Here is a 21,157-nt window from a genome sequence, read left to right on the forward strand (position 1 = left end):
ATACTTAAGCAAAAATCTATTTGATAATAATGTGCATGACATTGCAATGCAGCCTATTAATCATGACACAGAACATACACCACATCATGAAGCCCCTAATGTGCATCGTACTGTCCATGGAGGTGCTCATTTTCTATTTAAAATTAATTATGTAATTATTAATACAATTTAACATCTTTAATTGAACTTGGTCTAACCTTTTTGTGTATATTTTAGAGGATATAGAATCATGTCGTGCTGAATGAGTGTTAGAGGATGTTCAGACTGATCAACAGGTCACTCATGTTGCGCATTTAGGTAAAGAAAATCTATGTTTGGTTCTTTTAAATTAATTTTTTGATTTATAGTTCTTTTACTTAAATAAAAACTCGTAATTCACTAATATAAAATGGTGTGAATTCAACTCATGAAGTACTTGTTATTGCAGTGGACCCCCCTTTGGTGCAATAGCCTCATGATATTCCTGAATGGATGAGGAGGAGACATGCATTGGAACTAGTAGAGGAGGGGGATGTCGAGGACATTGATATTCCTCTTAGAAATTTCATGAAAAAAAATAGCAAGAAAGCCAAAAAGAAATGATTATTGTGTGTTAATGAATTTTATGTGTTGATGACTTATTCATGAATGTTGGGTGTTAGTGAATTATTCATGAATGACTTACTCTTGAATGTTGCATGTTAATGAATTTTGTGTTAATGAATTATTCATGAATGTTGCATGTTAATGAATTTTATGTGGTAATGAATGTTATCATGTGATTATAATGATTGAATGTTATATTTCAAAAATAGATGAATGAATGAATGTTATTAAATGTTAATGAGGGATTTAGAGTGATCTTTGTTGGGGGGGGGGGGGGGCGCAAATAAGCTTCCATCTTCATGTGGTTGGCCTTGTTTAGTAGAGAATATTAAACTATTCTTGAAACTAAGTGAAGCTCAAACTTTAAAGATAAGCTTATAGTTAATAGTGACAATCAATTAGCAAGTCCAAATGAAGTTCTTTGTTATAGGTACCTTTCTAGTTTTTAAAGCACGATGTCATGTTTTAATATTTTTTAGTTTTTTTCTTAAGTAAAAGTATTCTTTTACTATAAGAACATAATTTATGACTAGTTTTCTAAACTAAAAGTATTAAATAGTCAAAATTGTCTTATTTCCCATGCTCAATTTTCATTTAATGTGAGATGTTTTAAAATGGCTATTTAAGAATTGTACAATATCTTATTTAGTTCCTCTCAATAATTAAACACATTTTTATCACTTATTAATTAGAAAGTGGTGCTTGGCAAGTGCCAAAGATAGCAATAGGTGCATTGTTGATGGACAAATCTAGTAGGAGACCACTTCTAATAGTATGAGTTAGGTCCTGAATATAGACTATTATAATGACATTTACTGTGTATTAATTTGAACAATAATAAAGAAAACTTTCTTCAGATTACTACAGGAGGAATGAGTATCAATTGCCTTATTGTTGGATTGTCATTCTAAATACTGGTAATTACACTTTCCTGTCATTATAACACTTTATGTCCACTAACTCAATTTAATGGGATTTTTACCTAATGCTCATACAAAAGAAAGTAGCCATTTCTCTTGTTAAATCATCTAAGACTATAAAGGGAATGCCATTGTTGTGTCAATGTGTTTAAAAGGAAATTTTAGAGTTTTGAATAGGGTTTAGTTCAACTCAATTGTTTTTATAAATTAATTTCTAGCCATTTTGTTAAAATCCTTATAGAGCAAGATAGTATAAATCTGTAAGATCATCTTATTTCTATAGGGGTTTGAAATTGAGAGGGGGTCTTTATTTAGAGGCTAATTTTTTTGTGATAATGCTATTATGATTTAATTGTGTAGTTTTTGAGTCAAATTCATTGATCTATGTTTCATGAGTAGTGATTGGCACTAATCTATCTAGTAAAGCACTAGGACTTTGGCTGACAGCACTCATCCCAGTACTACTTCAACTTAGAACTCACTTAACTATAGAATTTTGTTCATGGTTAAACCCACTCTAATTAATTTTGTAGTGAATTTAATTGTATGAATTTTATTTATTTTGATTATATTTCATATCTATTAGTTAAACAAAAGAAACATAAGAAACTAAAGTAAAGATCCCATCTTTTACAAAGTATGGAAACAAAGTTAGACTTGAACCATGATAATAAAGAACACAAAATCTATAAAAACCTACAAGATGTAAAGAGATAATAAGAAGCACAATAATGAAATGAGCCTAAAATACATCCATGGATTAAAGAATTAAAGGAGGAGAGTGCATATGACAACAGTAATTGGATCTAATCAAAAGTCAAACCCAATACTCAATGAGTGGTCACGAGTCCACTTCCATGAACCTAAAATGAGCTACCAAAATGAAATGAAAAAATCTACTTTTAAAAACTCCTAAATGGTGACTACTTGAATGAACAAGTGTCATACATGTATAGATGACCAATTAGAATTAAAATTGTAAGTGTGATTAAATAAAATAAATATACTAACAAAGTCTACTATTAAGCACTACTACATTAACAAAGAATCAATCCCTAGGTTACTAGAGACCCCACAAAATTCCAAAGGCTTAGAAGAAACCTCCTATTTAGTATGAATCAGAATATGTGAATTGGTTAATTATTTTTGTGTTTGTTTTTGTTTGTTGTGACATTGGTTTGTTTTGGTTAATTTTATACTTGTCATTAGCTAAGCAGTCTAGTAAGGGGGCTAAGGGATGACTTTTGCACTATTAAATATTTCCTTATAGTTAGGAATGTTAACTTTAGGAAAGAGACAAGTTAGAGAAATCAATGGTGGTAGATAATGAATCAGGGAAGAGTATTATGAGTGAGATTCAAACAAGCTCAAGAATGTTCTTAAATAAATCTCAAGTATGTTGGGCTCATCCATCAATCAAAGCCTAATTTTAAAATGTAGAAAAATATGAGACTATTCATTATAAATTAGTTGGATGAAATTTTAAGTAGGCACTTGGGGTTTACCAAACATCCATATTATAGATTATATTGATTAAAATCATGTAATAAGTAGATCTTTCCTGGCTTATGTTTAATCCTCTACAAAGGCTATTTACTGGCATTTCTTGTACATTTTTATTAGGATGACATTGTTGCCAAGATTGAAGATAGAATAGCATCCTAGACCTTTCTTCCAAAAGGTAATAAAATGTTGAAAAATGATAGTAACCTAAGTCTAATTCATGATGTATTGGTAAAGATTCTTTTAAAGAGCTTGTATCATTCTGATGATGATTAAAAAATGTTGTTCCATTTTTATAACATTGTAAATTCTTGTACAACTTCTTATGAAAAAAGAAATTCATTACCTAGTTTCATTAAATGTAATTTTGCTAGTTTAGGCCAAGCCCTTCCCACTATATTTAACTGAGATTTCAATCATGAAATGACCTCATTAAAATGTAAGCCCTAATTTTTCTAATGCTATAAAAGATCTTGTTTGTAAGTTTCTTTCATTAATATTTCTTTTATGGGTCTTTTTAGAGAATGGCGAGGCAATACAGATTTTACATTATGAAAATGGCTAGAAATATGAACCTCATGTTGATTTTTTCCATGATAAGTTCAACAAAGAGGTGGGTGGTCATAGAACTACCACAATGCTCATGTATTTATCAAATGTGATCAAGGGGTGAGACTTTTTTTCCCTATTCAGAGGTTAGTTTCTTTGCATCAAACACCTTCTTTATGTGGTTAATCCATATCATAAAATGTAAGTGAGCTCTTACAAATATTATTCAATTATCTTTGTTGGGTAGTCAGGAAAGTGATGACCATTTAAAAGAAAGTTCTTGGTTATAAATACTTTGGATTTTTTTCTCTCCAAATTAACATTGACTAAGAATTCATGTATACATTTAATAATATTAAGGGTGAAATATGAAGTGAAGCTTATATTCTTTATTTCTATCAATATAATTTATTTTGTAATTCATAGTCAAAACTAAAATGATCTATGAGATGATTCTAGTACAAGTGAAAAATGAAATTCATGATTTTTTTTAATACAATGAAGCCAAGAAAAGGTGATGCTATTCTGTTCTTCAGTCTTTTGCCAAATGGGACATTTGATGAAAATAGTCTGCATGGAAGTTGTCTTGTTATAGAAGGAGAGAAGTGGTCTACTACAAAATGGATACATGTGAAGGCATATGACCTCATTAAAATGGGCACTTCTGATGAATGCATTGATGAATATGATGATTGTGCTAAGTGGGCTACTATTGGAGAATGCATGAACAACCCCACCTATATGATTGGCTCTCCACATTCTGATTGGATACAAATTTATCCCTTGCCTCAACATCTTTCATTTCTTAAATATTCCAACATGTACAAAAAAGTCAAGAAAGATCATTAGAAACAAACTAGTACACAATTTCTAGTCCATATTAATAATAGGTAGATAAATTGGGGAGGTGAGTGGTAGTCTACATACTAATTTTTTCCACCTTTAGAAAATTTCAAGCCTTAAGTTCAGTAGGGTCCCAACTACAAGAGCAATGTGGAAGAGGCCACTTTGAGAGAGAATAAACAACAATAGTTTCTAGATATTGAAAATGTTTTGTCTCAATAGTCAAGCCTTGATGTGAATCAGGACCAATAACATTTAGAGAAGGTCGTACATGGCTAGAGTGGACCACATCAACAACAAGAGGTGGGGTCAAATCCATTAGGCCACAAAAGGCTAGTTCAATAGAACCATAACATTGGGAGGAGTCATCATTACCCTATGGAGAGTGATTAGATGAAGAGTTAGATGCACAAATAGTCAAATAATTATCATTTGTGTCCCTCCAAAAAGTGACAACACCTCTTTGACATGCAAAAAGATAATCTATAACCAAATATCCTATGGAGAAGCATTGATGACTCCAAAAGGGGAGGTCCTCATAATCTAGTAGTTGAGCCCATGACCTATCCCCTACCATGAGAACTTGCTCCCAAAGGAGAGGATCAAAGATGCCAATGTCAACTAGAATGTGAGGAAATGTAGAATGACCTATAATACCCTTGTATTAGTATAAGTAATTTCGGACATTTTGGAATATAAGATTTATCTTAACAAATAACACATGAGACTGAATCTATGAAGGAATTGTCAGGGTGTATTTAATTATATCTTTAGCTTTAAGAATATCATTCTATATGACATCTATCTACTTGAAAATTTCCTAAAAGGTTCGATAGGGTCTTGATTTAATTAATGCATCAACTAAATTATTAATAGTTAGAAGTATCTCTATCCTTAATGTACTAGTTGGGATTTCTTATGATGCTTAGAAATTTTTTTGCATCATACATTGATTGTAGTATGTTGTTTAAATGCATCATTAAAAGTGTACCTTGATTCATATTAATTCAATATCATGTTTTCAATACCTTGGATCATGCTTTATATGTTTCTTAGAGTTCTAATTCAATATTACACTTGAACACATTGATTATGAATAAGTATGATTTGGTGTTAAGCCAACCCAACTAAAAGATTATGCTTATATACATATATGTATGCTTATTTTATTTGGTGTGAATTTTGGATGATGGAGATAGTCCTAGTCACTTCTTCAAGAGATATACATGATATCACACTCCTCCTTCCTTGCATGTCAACATTTTCTATGATCCATTATCACCTTGTCTTTTCTAGATCATTGTTTCAATAATGCATTATAGAGTATGATCCATGTTCTTACAATCCATCATTAGGATTATTTTTATTTTTTTAATTCATTATATTGATGGGTGTTTGAACTCTTTGAAAATATTTATTATAGACCAAGAAAGTAAGACTACCTAAATTGTTTTCAGATTCAATTATTTTAATCATTTTTTCCTATCAATATTTTAGATCATGTTCTATGATCTACCATCACAAATTTCATGTTCTCTAACTTCCTATCTTGATCATGATAGATAATGGATATATGCCATTGCCATAATGTCTTGTTATAAATATTGATGCAAAAGAGATCTATGAAGTCATATCAAAATCTTTGAAATTCATTAAATTCTGAGAAAAATAGTGTACACTAAGTAAACTACTTATAAATAGAATCTTTATTTGCTTTGAATTTCCATTTTTTGAGTTGATTGTGTATTTTTGTAAACTCAGAATTATAAATCATAGCTTTATCTATCATTATAACTTTTCTCTTTTCTAGCTCATTATCTTGTCTAATCCATTATAAACCTCACCACACTCATATGAAAAAGTCTTAATTTGTATCTTAAATTGGAAAGCTTGTAGATTTGATTACAGGTATCTCCAAAATTATAATTATGATCTAGCATGACTTTTTGTTTCTTTTCAAGCTCACTATACTAAATGATACATCATGGTAGTTCTCTTTTTCACTAATTCACTATCTAGATTATAGATTCTAAAATATGAATTGCAAAGTCGATGCAAAAATGTTATACACGGTCAAAGTGAACTGTCCTCATTCTATTCATTTTTTTTTGTGTTTATTTTATAGGAAGACTATTTGGGGTCATTCAATATGATAACATTTTTCAATATGATTACATTCTAACTTGTGTCTTTTCAAAACTTGTTTAAATTAACCAAGTAAAAATGAAGCTTAAAGGCCACCAAAAGAAAATTACAGGCTTGGCATTTTCACACACTTTGAATGTATTGGTATCTTCTGGGGCCAATGCCTAGGTTTTTCTTCATTTTGTATATCCATTCACATCTCATTTTGTACATTCACATGTTTATAGATTCAAATTACTAAATGTTTGGCCAATGTTCTAGTAGCTCTATTTTTGGAGCATTGATAGATGGGAGAAGTGAAAGTCAAAATTTTTACAAGTGCAGATAGGAAGATCATCACTACTAGTTGGGGATACAAGAGTACAATTCCATAATGATCAAGTTCACTTGTTGGTTGTTCACAAGAGCCAACTTGCTATTTATGATGCTTCTAAGTTTGACCATTTGCATTATGTAAGTCTTTGTTAGCAATTTAGAATTCAAATTTAGTAAGTGATAATAATATAAGCTACCTTCACTATATGAGTGTAAATTGATATCACATTTTTTTGTACTATAGTGGACACCTCATGATTCTCTATTTGCTCCCATTTCAATTTTGGTATATTCATGCAACATCCTTCTTGTATTTTATGATTTAAATCAAAATGTATCCTTTGATTATTCATGTAGTGTCTACCCTCTAGTAATTTCATCACATCCGTTTGAGTAAAATTAGTTCGCTCTTGGAATGATTGACGAAGGAGTTTATGTCATTGAGCCTTTAGAATCAGCAAGAAAGTGGGGTGTGGGACCTCCTTTAGATAATGGTACTATTGGATCAAATCCAACATTAAGCAATCAAGGTTTAGAACCAGCTCCAAGGTAGTTCATCATATTAGAACATGGAAAATGGTGCCTTGTACTACCTTTTTATGTTTACGACTTACCTATCTACAACTCCACAATCGATATTGATGATAGTCTCTTGCCCTCACCATTCTCCTTTCGATATATCAGTTTTGTAACCTATATATATATCTTCAAGAGAAATGTGCTTCTTTGTGCATAAGTTTGAGCTTTTAGAGGAAATCATTCACTTATGAACATTCCATCAAAGATGATGTATACTAAGGAATTATGGCTTTTCTAGCTATTAAGTGGAAGTTTCACATTTTTTGAACATTCAAATAACTTTAGTTTTATTGATGTAGCTAAAGTACGAGTGCCTTTTGTGTTATTGACAAATGGTAAGCTTTCAAATTTTGTGAAGCCATTACAGATGCAAATGAACTACAACTGGTGAGGTCAATTTTAAGGCAATTTTTGTTTGTATAGTATAGTTCAATTGCTAGAAATAGGCTCATTGATTGATTGCATTTTAATATTATTTCCTAGATTCTCTTGCCAAGGAATTGATCAACAAGTAGCCAAATAAGGGGTTATAGTTATATATGTGCTCTTATGATGATGTGATTGGGACTGTAATATTTTTTGTCATGTTTATCTGTTTGAAAAATAGAGATTAGTTAGTGTTATTGGCTTTCATTCTTGATAAATAATTCTTTCCTAATTTTATTTTTCCTTGTAGTCTTCACAAGAAATGGTGTCTCAAGAACCAAAATTTAGATGGGCTCTGCCAATTATTGCAAAGGCTTTGCTCTCACATGAGCCTTTTAAACTGCACAAAATTTGATTCTAAAGCACAATTGCTTAGTGGAGACTCAGGATATCATGCACATTTCTTCCTCCTTTCAATTTTTATGTATGAAATAAATCATGTGATATGAACAAAAAAATGGTGTGGAGGTAGAAATGTGCATGATACCTTGAGTCTCACACCGAGCAATTATGCTTTAGAATCCAATTTTGTGCAGTTTAGAAGGCTCCTATGAGAAAAAATATTTTCCAATAATTGGCATAGCTCGTCTAAATTTCTACCAAGAATTGGTCTCAATTTTGACCAACATGTCTTCCCTTTGCCATCGCATGTATGGTACCATCATAGAAAATTAAGGGGTCTTGGTCATAATTTTGATGACAGTTGAAAGGGATCTTGGTCATAATTTCAACAACAGTTGGTCTTTTTTCTTGTTGAATGTTTGGCTTTACTATCAAAAAAGTCAAGGGGTGTACATAAAAAATTTGACCAGTGATGGATGCAAATGAGGAAATAAGAGTTTAGGCTGGACTAAGGAAATTGATAAAACTAGCATCAGTAAGTCAACCTTTTTTGAGTCAAAATATTGATGCATAGTTACTGTGACAAAAAATAGACTAAAAAAGATCGATGATAGGTTTAGTCATCTATTTGACCAATTCTAGTCAGAATTTTGACCTTTTCTTGTTGAAATTTAGGGCTAAATTTACTAGTGATGGCACTGCTTGCATACCATGAATCTATGGTCTAACAAGTAAAATATTGTACACAAGGGGTCCAACACCAACAATTTGGAATAAAATATCTTTTTTAGAAGGACCAATCCTAATAGGAAGGATGACCAACACCTTTGAACTTCTCTTTGCCTCATCATAAGTTTTAACAATAATCTTCCTTCTTATATTAATAAATTGTTTAGAATAACCTAATGTCTTTAAAAGACTCAAAGAAAAAATATTAAGCCCAAAACCCCCATCTATCAACACACACCTAACATGGGTTCTATGGATCATGACTTCAATATGAAGGGAAATATTGTCTAGGTGGCTCAAAGATTTATCATCTTCCTCTAAAAAGGAAAGGTAATATGGGCTAACAATATGATTAACCATGTTCTCAAATTGATTGACATGTAGATTTTTGGGGACATCCACCATGTGCAAAGCATCCTCAAGGACTTATTTGTGTCTCAGAGACAACTCTAAAAGCTCAAAGATCAAAATTTGAGTGGGGTTTTTTGCAATTGATCAACAAGATTATAATTTGACCTAGGATTAACCACTTCTTTTTAAGGAACATACTTGGATTGAACTTGTTTTAGCTTACTTGGTTGGTTTGAACTAGGTCCTTTGACAACAAGGGGACCTTGACTTTGCATAATAACATTTAAACTTTGGGAAGACACTTTCTTAGGTTTACTTGACTAGTTTAAATTAGGTCCTCTAATGACAAAGGGACCTTGAGATGACTCTCTAGAGTAAGAACCCCTTAGCACCAAAACATGCTTTTAACCAAGGATAAGAGAGCTCAAATTTAAATCATAACCACTGGGATCTTTATCTTCCATCATGTTAAAAATTTCTTCTACAACCTCAAGCATATTTACATCATTTTCTGCATTTGCATAAGCATAATTGATTAGAGGCTTTCCATTCTTAGGTTGGGAAGCTTCCCCTTTCTCATACTTGGGAAAATGCTCTTTGAATGTTGTGTAATCAGCATTGGTATTTAATCCATCTATTTCAAGTTTTCCATTCTCAATAACATCTTGAACAATATGCTTAAATCTCCCACAATTTTCAATATCATGTCCAATGCCATTGTGAAGCTTGCAATAGGCCTTCTCATTACACCACCATGTCTTAACTTCAGGTATGTAGAACTTTGAAACATCATAAGGGTGCACAAGATTATGAGCAAGGAGCTTCATGAATATCTCTTCATATGACTTGCCCAATTTTGTAAAGTTACATTTCTCTCCTTTAGGCCTTTCTTGATATCTTGGCTTGTTATTTTGTTGATTAGCACTAGCCAAATGGAGAACAACTTGGTCTTTAGACTTAGAGGAATCCAAAACTCCATCATTAACCACTTGTTTTTTCTTATTCCAATATGTGTTCTTTCCTTTATCCTTGTTATTGTTGTTGTTATTCTGACCATTGTTGTTGTTATTTCTATTTTTTGTCAAAATACTTTTCTCTCTCAAAAAATCCTCAATTCTAAATGTGGCTTCAACCATGGTATCAAAGGACTCAAAAACCATCTTCTTAACTTTTTACTTCATCTCAACAACAATATTACTAATGAGGATTTCAATCTTTTCTTTCTTAGTAATAGTCCTAGAATAGTGAGAGCATTGTCATCTCCATCTTTGTGAGAAAGCAACAAAGGATTCTCCTTGATTTTTCTTTGTGTGACATAAGTACAATAGTGAGATAGATCGTGAAAGATTGTATGCAAAGTGTTGAAAAAATCTTTGAATTAACTCAGGGAACCTCTTAATAGCAGGAGTTATATTGGTGAACCATTCCATTGCTTGACCCTTAAGACTCCTTGGAAATAATCTCATAAGGTATGATTCCTCATGATGAAACTCAAAATTCATAGTATAGAACTCTTGCACATGATCATTTGGATCTCCATTTCCATCATATTTTTCATATTGGGGGATCTCAATTTTTCTAGGAAAATCTTTCATATCAACACTCTTATCAAAAGGATTAGGAAAAATTGAATCAAGTGGAAAAGAACTCTCAAGTGTTGATATTTACTTCAACTATTTTGTCATTTGGTAAATTTCTTCTTTCATAGAGGGGTCATGCTTTTGAATCTTTTTGTCTACATCAAAGTTGTAAGGAACCTTAGGACCCTTGTTGATAAAATGTTGAGAGCATGCATCTCTTTTTTGGTCCATATATGCTTCCATATTTTTCTAAAAATGTGGGTCTCATTGCATAGCCATGAAATCATAAGAATTAGAGTCAAAGTTTGAGCTACTACCCCCATATTGTGAACAATGATGAGGTTTTTGTGAAGGTTTTCTTGAAAATCTAGGGTGCATTGGTCTCCTATAATAATCATGTCTTGAAGCTCTCCTTCCTCTAGGGATAGGAGATAGTGAAGGTTCTCTTGAGTGCCTTCCACTTCATGGAGTCTTAGGAGGGTTGGATGGAGGAGATTTTTTCCCACCACCAATGTGCACATTCTTTAATTTATTGTCAAGTTGTGAAGCCATGAGAAGGTCTTGTGCTTCTTGACTAGATTTCCTTTATATCTCAATCATAACTTGCATTTCTTCCTCTAGGCATCTAAATTGTTCTTCCTTCTTAGCTTGTTCTTCTAGAAGGGCTTTTCTCTCAAGTACTTTGAGTCTGCCACTCACATAACCTAAAGGTGTCATGAATAGTGTACACAGTCTTGACTATCTAAACTGACTATAGTAAATGTTGCATTCACATGAGTGGTAGAAGGCTCAATCATTTGATCATCATATTCAAACTTCTCTTCTTGATCGGTATAATGCTTACCTTTCTCAGCCATTTGGTGTGCATCCAAATATCTATCCTAAATATGTGGTGAGGTTGGCCTATTTTCACGAGTGGGACCACCACTCAAAAGGTCAACATAGTATTCACCACTTCAATTCTTCTTTTGTGGAGCCATTGTAAAATTCATATCCATATCTAAGTGAGTTGATGCTAAGGGTGTACTCAACTCAATAAGGTCACTACTATGGTCAAACAAAGCTTCTAGAATATTCTCAAGCAATTGAACAAACATAGGTTCTTTTCCCTTGATGAGTTTGAACTAAAGGTAATTGTTTAAAGATGACTTGAGGTCACTTTCCTTGATCTACTTGATATCTTGTTGTAATCAACATGAAATCAAAGGTACTAGGTGATAGGGTAACCCTAAAAAACATTGCAACCAAACTAGGATAGTAAAAGAACTCACTTCTCCAAAAGAGATATGATAAGATAGAATATTGCAATAGGCATAAACCAATACTTCCATAGAGGTTCCCACAACTTTGGGTGAATACCCTAGCACATATGGACTAGGAGGATGATTTACCCAAATTATAAATAATTAAAATTTAATTTTTATGAAAGTAGATCGACAAGAGATTACTAAGACTCTCCAACCATAATATCAAAGAATCCAAGGTATATCTTTCTCAACAAGGACAGTCTCTAACTCACCAACTCTAAACAAGGTCACTTGTGAAATCAAAGATCACTAATTCAAGGGGTCAAAGCACAATAACCCAAGGTGAAAACAAGTTTATAACAATGGGGTAAGTAGCCTAATATGAACTAAATCAACCTAGGGACACTACAAATAATAGGATAGCAAAGTAATTTGATTATAAAGTCTTGACTCAAGAACTCATATTTTATTTGTTTTAAATATCCAACTAGGTGTGATAAATTTTGAATCATGAACCAAGCATGCAAGATAACAATCACAAATTTCAAGCAAACATCTTCAAAGAATGAGCAAGGGAAAAAGAAACCTTGCACATGAACAAGAATAGGGTTGTAGTATCAGTCTAATCCCTAAAACAACCACTCAATATGTTCTCAAAATATTTTGTAATCATGCTCACAGTCCTATAAAATAAAATTTGGTAGCACTATGGTTCTTAGTAATGTTCAACTGTACAACTTTTGTAATCTAGAATGGGAAAAATCCAATCTTGATGCATCAATTTTTTGACATATTGTGAGAATTTAATCAATCATAGACACTTAGGAGATCTGAAAACCCAAAAAAAGATTACACTCATGAGGATTTTCCCCACAAGGGCATTTATATAGTGGTTGTTTCTACTACATCAAAAATGGCTATTGCCACTTGAGATTTTGTCCACATGATTGACCCAATAAAGAGAATGTCCACTACAATTAACCCTCTCTAATAAAGGAATACTCACAAAGTTATACCAGATGGGGACTTGGTTTGGATTCAAGGGTTCTAATTTTTTGATGTTCCCAAAAAGGAACATAGCATACTACTCTAGCCTCTTCACCTTACCCAAACATAGAAAACAAAATTCTTTGACATGCTAATTCAAAATTAGCTCACCAAATTTTTGGAAATGCCAACAACAAACACCACCAATCTCAAAAGAGAAAATAGTAATCGATGTTGAGGATAAACCCAAGCAAAATAGTGAGATAATAAAAAATATCCTTCCCTACCTACAAGGGAATCTATTGTTGAGAAGAGATTTGCATGTAAGGCAAGAAAATGAAGCACATTCCCTAAAGAACTCCATAGATAGTATTCATAGGGATTAATTACTATGTGAAACATAGATGCGTGAAAGTAAATCTAGAACCAATTTTAGAGCACCAAATGAAGTGTGAATCTATGAAAGCATGTAAAAGCACTCAAGCTAAACACATGAGAGGGTTCATTTTACTTCCAAATCTAAATGTTGTAGAGATCCAAAAGAAAATACTTGGTAATCCTTGCAATGCATCTTTCTCTATTGTACTTTTTGTTTATGCTTGAATGCTCACTCACAACGAATGAAGCAACAAACAAAACAAGTAAACACAAGATATGCAATACATATCCAACTTATTCAAAACTAGGGTTAGATCTGAAAACCTAATTTTTAAGAGTGATAATAACTCAAATGAAAGCTCACATCATGCATTGATCCATGTTAAAATTAAATGTAAGTTATTCATTAAATGCCTTTTTTAATATTGATTTTTGACCTAGTCAACAAGATTGGACCTATATGATATGAATTTGGATCTAAAGCCCTAAATGCAGAGAAACAAAACCCCTACCAAAAATTAGATAGCTTTCCAATATTGTTAGAATCTTGAAAAGATCTTTTCATTTGTGTCCTAGGGAGCCATTTTGTCAAAATAGATGAGTTTTTGCAAATTAAATTATTGAGCCTTCATATGATCTCTAAAATCAAAACACAAAGAACCAACCCTCTTTATAATTTAGAAAGATTCCAAAAATGTAGATTTTTTGGAAAAATTCATTAATTTGCACCCTAAAATTATTTTTCACAAAAAATAAAGGAAAAATTATAAAAAATTGAAAATACATCAAAAAAATTTGAAAAATTCACTAGAGCTTCTATGATATGCTAGCACCCAGAAAAAAATAATTTAGACCAAAAAAACCTAGCCACTTGGGAGATATGATCAAATCTTTTAGATCTAGGATTTTTGTCTCTAGACAAATCTGCATAAGGGGGTTAGCTCCAAAAATAACTAAAATTAATAAGTAAAGGTGGGTTGCCCCATGGTGGGTGCCAAAGATGTATGCCTAAAATGTGAGCACACTTCTATGAGTCATTATATCCAAGATTGCTCAAGAATGAGGTCTTGAATGGTGGCTCATAGCTCTCTATTCATGGAGTGCAAGGGTTTGTAATAGAGGCCCTCAATTTTCTCATGCAAGTACACCATAAAATGAGAGATTAAAAAATTAAAATGTGAATACAAATAAAGATGAAAGCTAATCTAAATGATGACAATGCAAAGCAATGCAAGAAAGAAAATCTAGTCTATGAAAGGAAATAACAATGCAATATTAATCCATGAAAGCAAATATGAGATCTAAGCTAATGTGAAAATGCAAGGATGGATCATGTTGATGGAAGCCATGGATGCATGAGAGAAGTAAGAAGATAGAAGTTCTCCACAAAAATATTTAATGCTCAAACTCCTTTTTCAAAAATCTCTCTCCAAACTTGTAGCATAACAATAGCATAATCATGGATGTCAAAAATGAGGAGAGGGCTATCCCTTATAAAGAAGAATGGATGATTAAGATTAAGAGGAAATAAGATTTAATCAAGGGTGAGAAAGAATGATATGTGTGAGACAAAATTCCACCAATGAGAAAAGAGGAGGAAAATTAAATGGAATCCCACTTAGAAATATGTGCATTTAACTATAGAGGAAAAAATTATTTATTTTTTTATTTTATTTCCTTTTCTAAGTGGGATTTTAGTTAATTAAAAGGGAGCAAGTTCTTTAATTAAATAGGAAATATTTAATTAAATTAAACTATGGGTTTTTCTTTTAATTAATTAAAAATGAATTAATTATTTAATTAAAAGAGAGGTTTTGTTTTAATTAAATAAGACTTAGGATAAAATAATCAAACCTTAGGAAATATTTAACAATTAAATTAATTACAATTTGATCAGAGAAATTGATTTGAATTGATTTAATAAAATATTGCAAATCACTAATTTAGGAATTTTGATAAATTGAATAATGGGGGCCCATAGTATAAGTGACCATTTTAGGGTGCATACACCTATAACTAGGGATTCACAAAAATTATAATTGTATTGGGGTTGTAACTAATAACGATAAAGGATTATTTGGATCACCTATTGCAGGATCAAATGATGGGTATGAATAGGCATATTCCTAGTTATTACTAGTTATTATTTATGATCATATTATAGTCTACTTCTACACAACATAGTATAGTATAATTAGTACTCCTCCTCCTCCTCCTCCTACTAATACTACTAACTTACCTAGCTTCCTATTGTTCCTATTTTCCACTAATGTGGTTGTATGTAAGCCACTTGTACTACTATGTGTATGATATCCTTCTATCTACTTTGGAGTTTCTTCATTGTATATAAGCTACTTGTACTACACTATAGAAACTTACATGTACCAACATAGCTACTCTCGTATAAATATTTTGTATACATAGAAGTAGAAAAATGCATAGACACTTATATGCTTGTCATATAGGTAGGTGTAGTAAATATTCAAATCTACAATATCCAAATCAATAATTTCAAGCTTCTTATCTAGTAAATATGATGCTTGAGTAATAGTTATAAATGTAAAAACAAAAATAAAATGCAAATGATAGAGTAATAAATTTATTTAGCCATAAAAATCAAATTTGTGACTAAAATGATTATATATATATATATATATATATATATATATATATATATATATATATCACAACATAGATCTGCATCTTATTTTACCTTCTTACAACCTTAAAACCTAGATGAATGCTATAATATGTTTTCATAATGAAAATATATGCTACACTTGTATGAAAAAGGTTGAGACGAGTGTATTGGTATCTCTAACTATTGCTATCTGTTAGAGTCCAACACTTAGTCTTTTACAAGGAAGAGTCAAATGCTGATCACTGCGACTGAGCCACTCTATATAGGTCGAGTCATGTACATAAGAAAGTATGTACTTATCTCTATAGGAGTCAAATAAGTGTATGGTCCTTGATTTTTTCTATATGAACTGAGCTCAACATCGACCAAGCAATTTTTGAGTATACAAGTGCTAAGTTACATAATATATGTTGAGCACAATATAGACCAAGCTACAACAATGTCGAGTGTTAGAAAATAGTAAAGGATGAGAAATGCATAGTCTACATCAAATTTAGGAATGGAACAAATTTTGAGGTAAATTATTTTTGAGCCAACATGGAAGGAAAATTTAATATAGGTAGAGGTTGTTATAGAGAGTTTTACACATGAATGATGTGGATTATAGATCCCTATGTTTTATGATGAATGATTCAAATGGAGAGGCTAATTATGGAAGCATTTAGAAAACTCTTTAAATAGTAGAGATCTTAACCTAGATCATGTGACATGGAGATGAGAAGAGAAGTGTATGCATGTGAAGGAGTAATATGCAAATAGTAGAGTGAAGGATCAAGATTAGACCAAAAGTCAATGAAAGTGTTCTATTATCTCTTAACAGAGCAAGTGACCTATTCAAAGTAGTGAAAAGGAAAACAAGTATTATTATGTCAAAGGATAGGATCAATTAGAAAGGAGAAGACTCAAATTTTTCTTATAGAGCATATCGAGAGTCAAGTACTGAATCAGTTCTAACCAATTTGAATTAGGGTAAACCTCTTACCAAAGTGGTCTTAACAAATCTTTTTAAATCTCCTAATAGAGTCCTTCCTTTATTGTAAGTGTTAAATCCTCTAACAATGTGAGACCTAGCAGTCTCTTAGGCTTTTAACATGGCATAACCCTCATAGGGTAGAGAATATTTTATGATCAAACATTGTAACCCTAATAGGTTAACTTTATTACTCTAGTACACCCTAGTTTTACCTTCAGCTTAGAGAGTTTCTGGGTAACAAATATTGTGTTAGGTGTGTATTTTCATGCATGTGATAGATCAGATTTACATGTTACATCAATTTTATTATTACAAGTTTTATATGCATAAGTTAACTGGTGGATGTGTGAATGGATTGATGAAAATTAAAAGTTCTTAAGATTTTTATTCATGCCCCTCTCCTCCAGTATCATTTTATCTCATTTATACCTCTATCAATCAACAAGGTGAACATTAGAAGTACATGTTTTTATTTGATGAAAAACCATGTGATATTATTTCATGAATGATGATGAATATCGAAGACATAAAATACTAAACTATTATAGACATGGAGTGATATATTAGCATTATTACCAACTTGTGATATTAAATTTTTTTGAAAACTTTAGGCAATATAATTTTTAAATAAGGTTTCATGATCTTGTTGAAGATTGCAGAAAATGACATTAACCTATGTCAATATGAGTGACGTCCAAGGTTGTACATGAAAATGATTACATGATCAAACTTTCCTATCTAGTTGGTGTCAACATGAAGCTTGTGGTTGAATGTAAAATTGTGCTAACCTAGTGATCTTGAATTTTTGTAATTAGAAGGCCAAGGTAAGGCCCCTAAATAACATGACACTATGAATTCAATACATGAGCATTTTTATAAACTTACCTTTTTAGTTTATTATTCTATGCAATTTCAATGTCTTGGAGCATTTTTCCTTTGAAACTCTTATTCTCTTGTTAGGTATGTTGTTGACTTTAAATCTTTAAATATCAACTCTTTCAATCTAATATGTATGTGTACTAAGAGACAGGTTAAGAGTAAATAAGGAGTGAAAGGGGAAATAAATTTTGTCAAATAAATGTATATTTTTATAATCAAAGGGTGTGAGTTGTCACAAGGACATGAAAAAATAAAAGTGTATGAAACTATAAATTTGATATAAAAATGAAATAAATATAGATATAACATGTAAAATTAAGTGCATAGAAAGATGTATCTTGAGATATTGTTTTGAGTGTTCTAAGGAGATATATTTCAAAAATAATTTTTGTATACAACAACATTGAAACTCCAAAGTAATGTATGTAAGCCACTTGTAACACATTGTGTGCACTACTCTTATCACTCCCAATTTAATATTCATCAAAGATCTATGTTTTAGGGAGCTTCTAGTAGTTGGTATCATTTTTATCCTACTAGGCTCACTATTCCATTGGCATGCTGTCACTCACATACATATCGAGTGAATCTTAGATATGAGGAGAGAGTTTGTCACTTGAGCTTATGTATGACTTATTCATCCACCTAGGGTTCTCAGTCTTTTGTCAGTCTTCTCTAGTATGAGTTTGGTTTAGTTTGATCCATATATATCAATCCCTATTCCAAGTTTTAATAAGCATTGTAGGAGTAATTTCTTAACACTCAACCAAAAATATGTATCATTAAAATGAAACTTTTTCTTTGATTATTATCCTATCCAGTCAGATAGACAACTATTTGTAATATTTGATACTATATTTAGAGTAGAATAACCTTAAATAGATAATAATATTTTATTATGTTTGATTATATACAATATACTAATAATTTCTATTTTCTTATATTTGATATATTTATAGCCTACATATTTGCTTGTAAAGAAAGACCATGCCTGACAATATGAACCTAGAAAAATAAATTAGATAATTAGTAGTTTGTGGTCTCAGTTCAAAAGAAAAGGTGATGGAAAATGTTATTGTCCTTGAAAAAAATGTAAGGGTTTAAAGAATCAAAGACTTCTAATTACAATAGATAAGAGACATTTTATGCAACATGGTCACATTGAAGTGGGGCACAATTTTTGTTGGTTGGTGAATGCGGATTTCCAACTAGAGGAACCTAGAGGTTTGAATATCCAAGATGAAGATAATTCTTCCATGGAAGATGATTTTGTGGTAGAGAATAAAATTAAACAAGTGATGTGAAGTGCCAAATTTCCTACCTTTTAGATGAAATAATACGAAAATAATCAAAAAAATTATTTGTTTGATTTGTAAAGTAAAAAACCCTTTAAATCTTTAGAAGAATATGTGAGAAGAAAATGAATAGGGGGAAAACTTGATAACTATCAAAATTTTAAAAAATTAGATTTCATATTTGAAAAGTTGTGTCATATTTAAATTTTAGAAAGATCACAATAAATATGGTTAATAGATTCTTGTTGAATAAAAAAAATCATTAATTAATTGAACTTTTTCAAAAAGAGTAAATTGCATAGGCAGCTACAAACCTTGTATGCATAAAAGGTATACTAGGAAGAACAAATGTAGATATTCTCATGATTATTACAAGTATATATGTGTACTATTGTGAATGATATATACAGTAGTAAGATGAAGTACATATACTATCATGGAAATTATTATGGTGGCTTGTATTAAGACAAAACCAAGTGGATGTGAGTATGCAAGAGAGGTGCATATCAAACAAATTAATTTTTCAGATAGATTCATATGTATAAAATTAAATTGTAGATGTGAAATTGCAAAGCCAAAAAATTTGTAAACAACTTATATTATTTTTTTTAGTGGCAAAGCCAAGAATTTGGGAATGACATGCATGGTATACCTTACCCACTCATAAAGAAGCATAATAGAAAGTCATAAGCAAATCCCAATGCTAGCAAATTAGCATACACTCTTGTGAGTAGCATTAAAATCTTCTTCAATCAACATACTTGCATTGTGTTCTCCTAATTAGTATAAATTAAAATAGTATTTTATAAATAATACAATCATAAATTCATGTCTAGAGATTCTAGGCTTCACATTTGTAACACATATTCACCACTTATTATTGACTTTAGAAAAATTTCTACTTTCCACAAAAAAAATGATTGATAAGGATCAAGAGAGAAAATAATTTAATAAAGAATTAATGAAAAGATGAAGCATTTTTAGGGATACGACTATCCTCCATCCAAACTGTATAGTTGACCAATTTTCAAAAAATCAAAAACATCATAGATTTTTCTAAAATTTTCAGTGTTTGATTTTCATGATCTATGTTTGTAGTTTAAAACAACAAAATTTTGGAAAAAAATCACTACATTTTCAAAAATCTAGAAAAGAAGTTTGACTTTGTTTTGTCTTTAGTGCATTTTGGATGAAGATTAGCTTGTCCCATTTTAGGAAGCTAATTACAAGTGGGGCTATAGAAAAACATTGACTAACAACATATGATGTGAAGAAATGCATAGTTTAAAACAAATGAGAAATTGAAAAGTTAAGGGACGTGCATATGGCATCTGAATGGGTGCCAAATCAAAATAAAAACTTAAGTACACTAAATGAGAGGAAGAGGAATTTGGTATGTGAGGGGAATAAAGAAATGCCAAAGGAAGAAGAGGTTTGGTTTCTCAATGAAAGGAGAAGGGAAGAAAAGTTACATTGATGTGTAGATTTGAAGTGTGTAGGTGACAAAATAGAGGCACTCTAAAATAGAGATGGTGAGAAAAGATGGACATTCTCAAATAGAGATAGTCGTGCCCATATGAAGCAAGGAATACATGGAGGAAATTGTCAATGAGGAGTGACATGTATAGGTTCTAATTTATAGTGGCATTCAAATATTGGAAATATTGTTTTTTCTAGTACTAAAAGTTATTAAATTACAAGTATATAAGGAATTTTTAATGTCATTTTTTTTCTCATGTTTGATTCCTCATCTCTGCTATTATTTTCCCTTGATTCTGCCTATATCTATTTCAAATGTGGGACCCATTTTGGTTGGAATCAATCAATGGATGGGAAAACTTTAAATATTCAACACTTTAAAATAATGTTCTTCCACCTCTTTGGTGTTAC

The 21,157-nt window shown here is 31.2% G+C and overlaps 1 pseudogene; it reads left to right on the forward strand.

Annotated features, from left to right (window-relative positions):
* The first annotated feature begins 2,292 nt into the window (after positions 1 to 2,292).
* LOC149547991 (putative prolyl 4-hydroxylase 7) lies at positions 2,293 to 4,406 on the forward strand (annotated as a pseudogene).
* The last annotated feature ends 16,751 nt before the right edge of the window (positions 4,407 to 21,157 follow it).

This window comes from Cupressus sempervirens, chromosome 7 (assembly GCF_028749045.1).
Source record: "Cupressus sempervirens isolate cs-2001-9-10 chromosome 7, ASM2874904v1, whole genome shotgun sequence".
NCBI classification, from domain to species: Eukaryota; Viridiplantae; Streptophyta; class Pinopsida; order Cupressales; family Cupressaceae; genus Cupressus; species Cupressus sempervirens.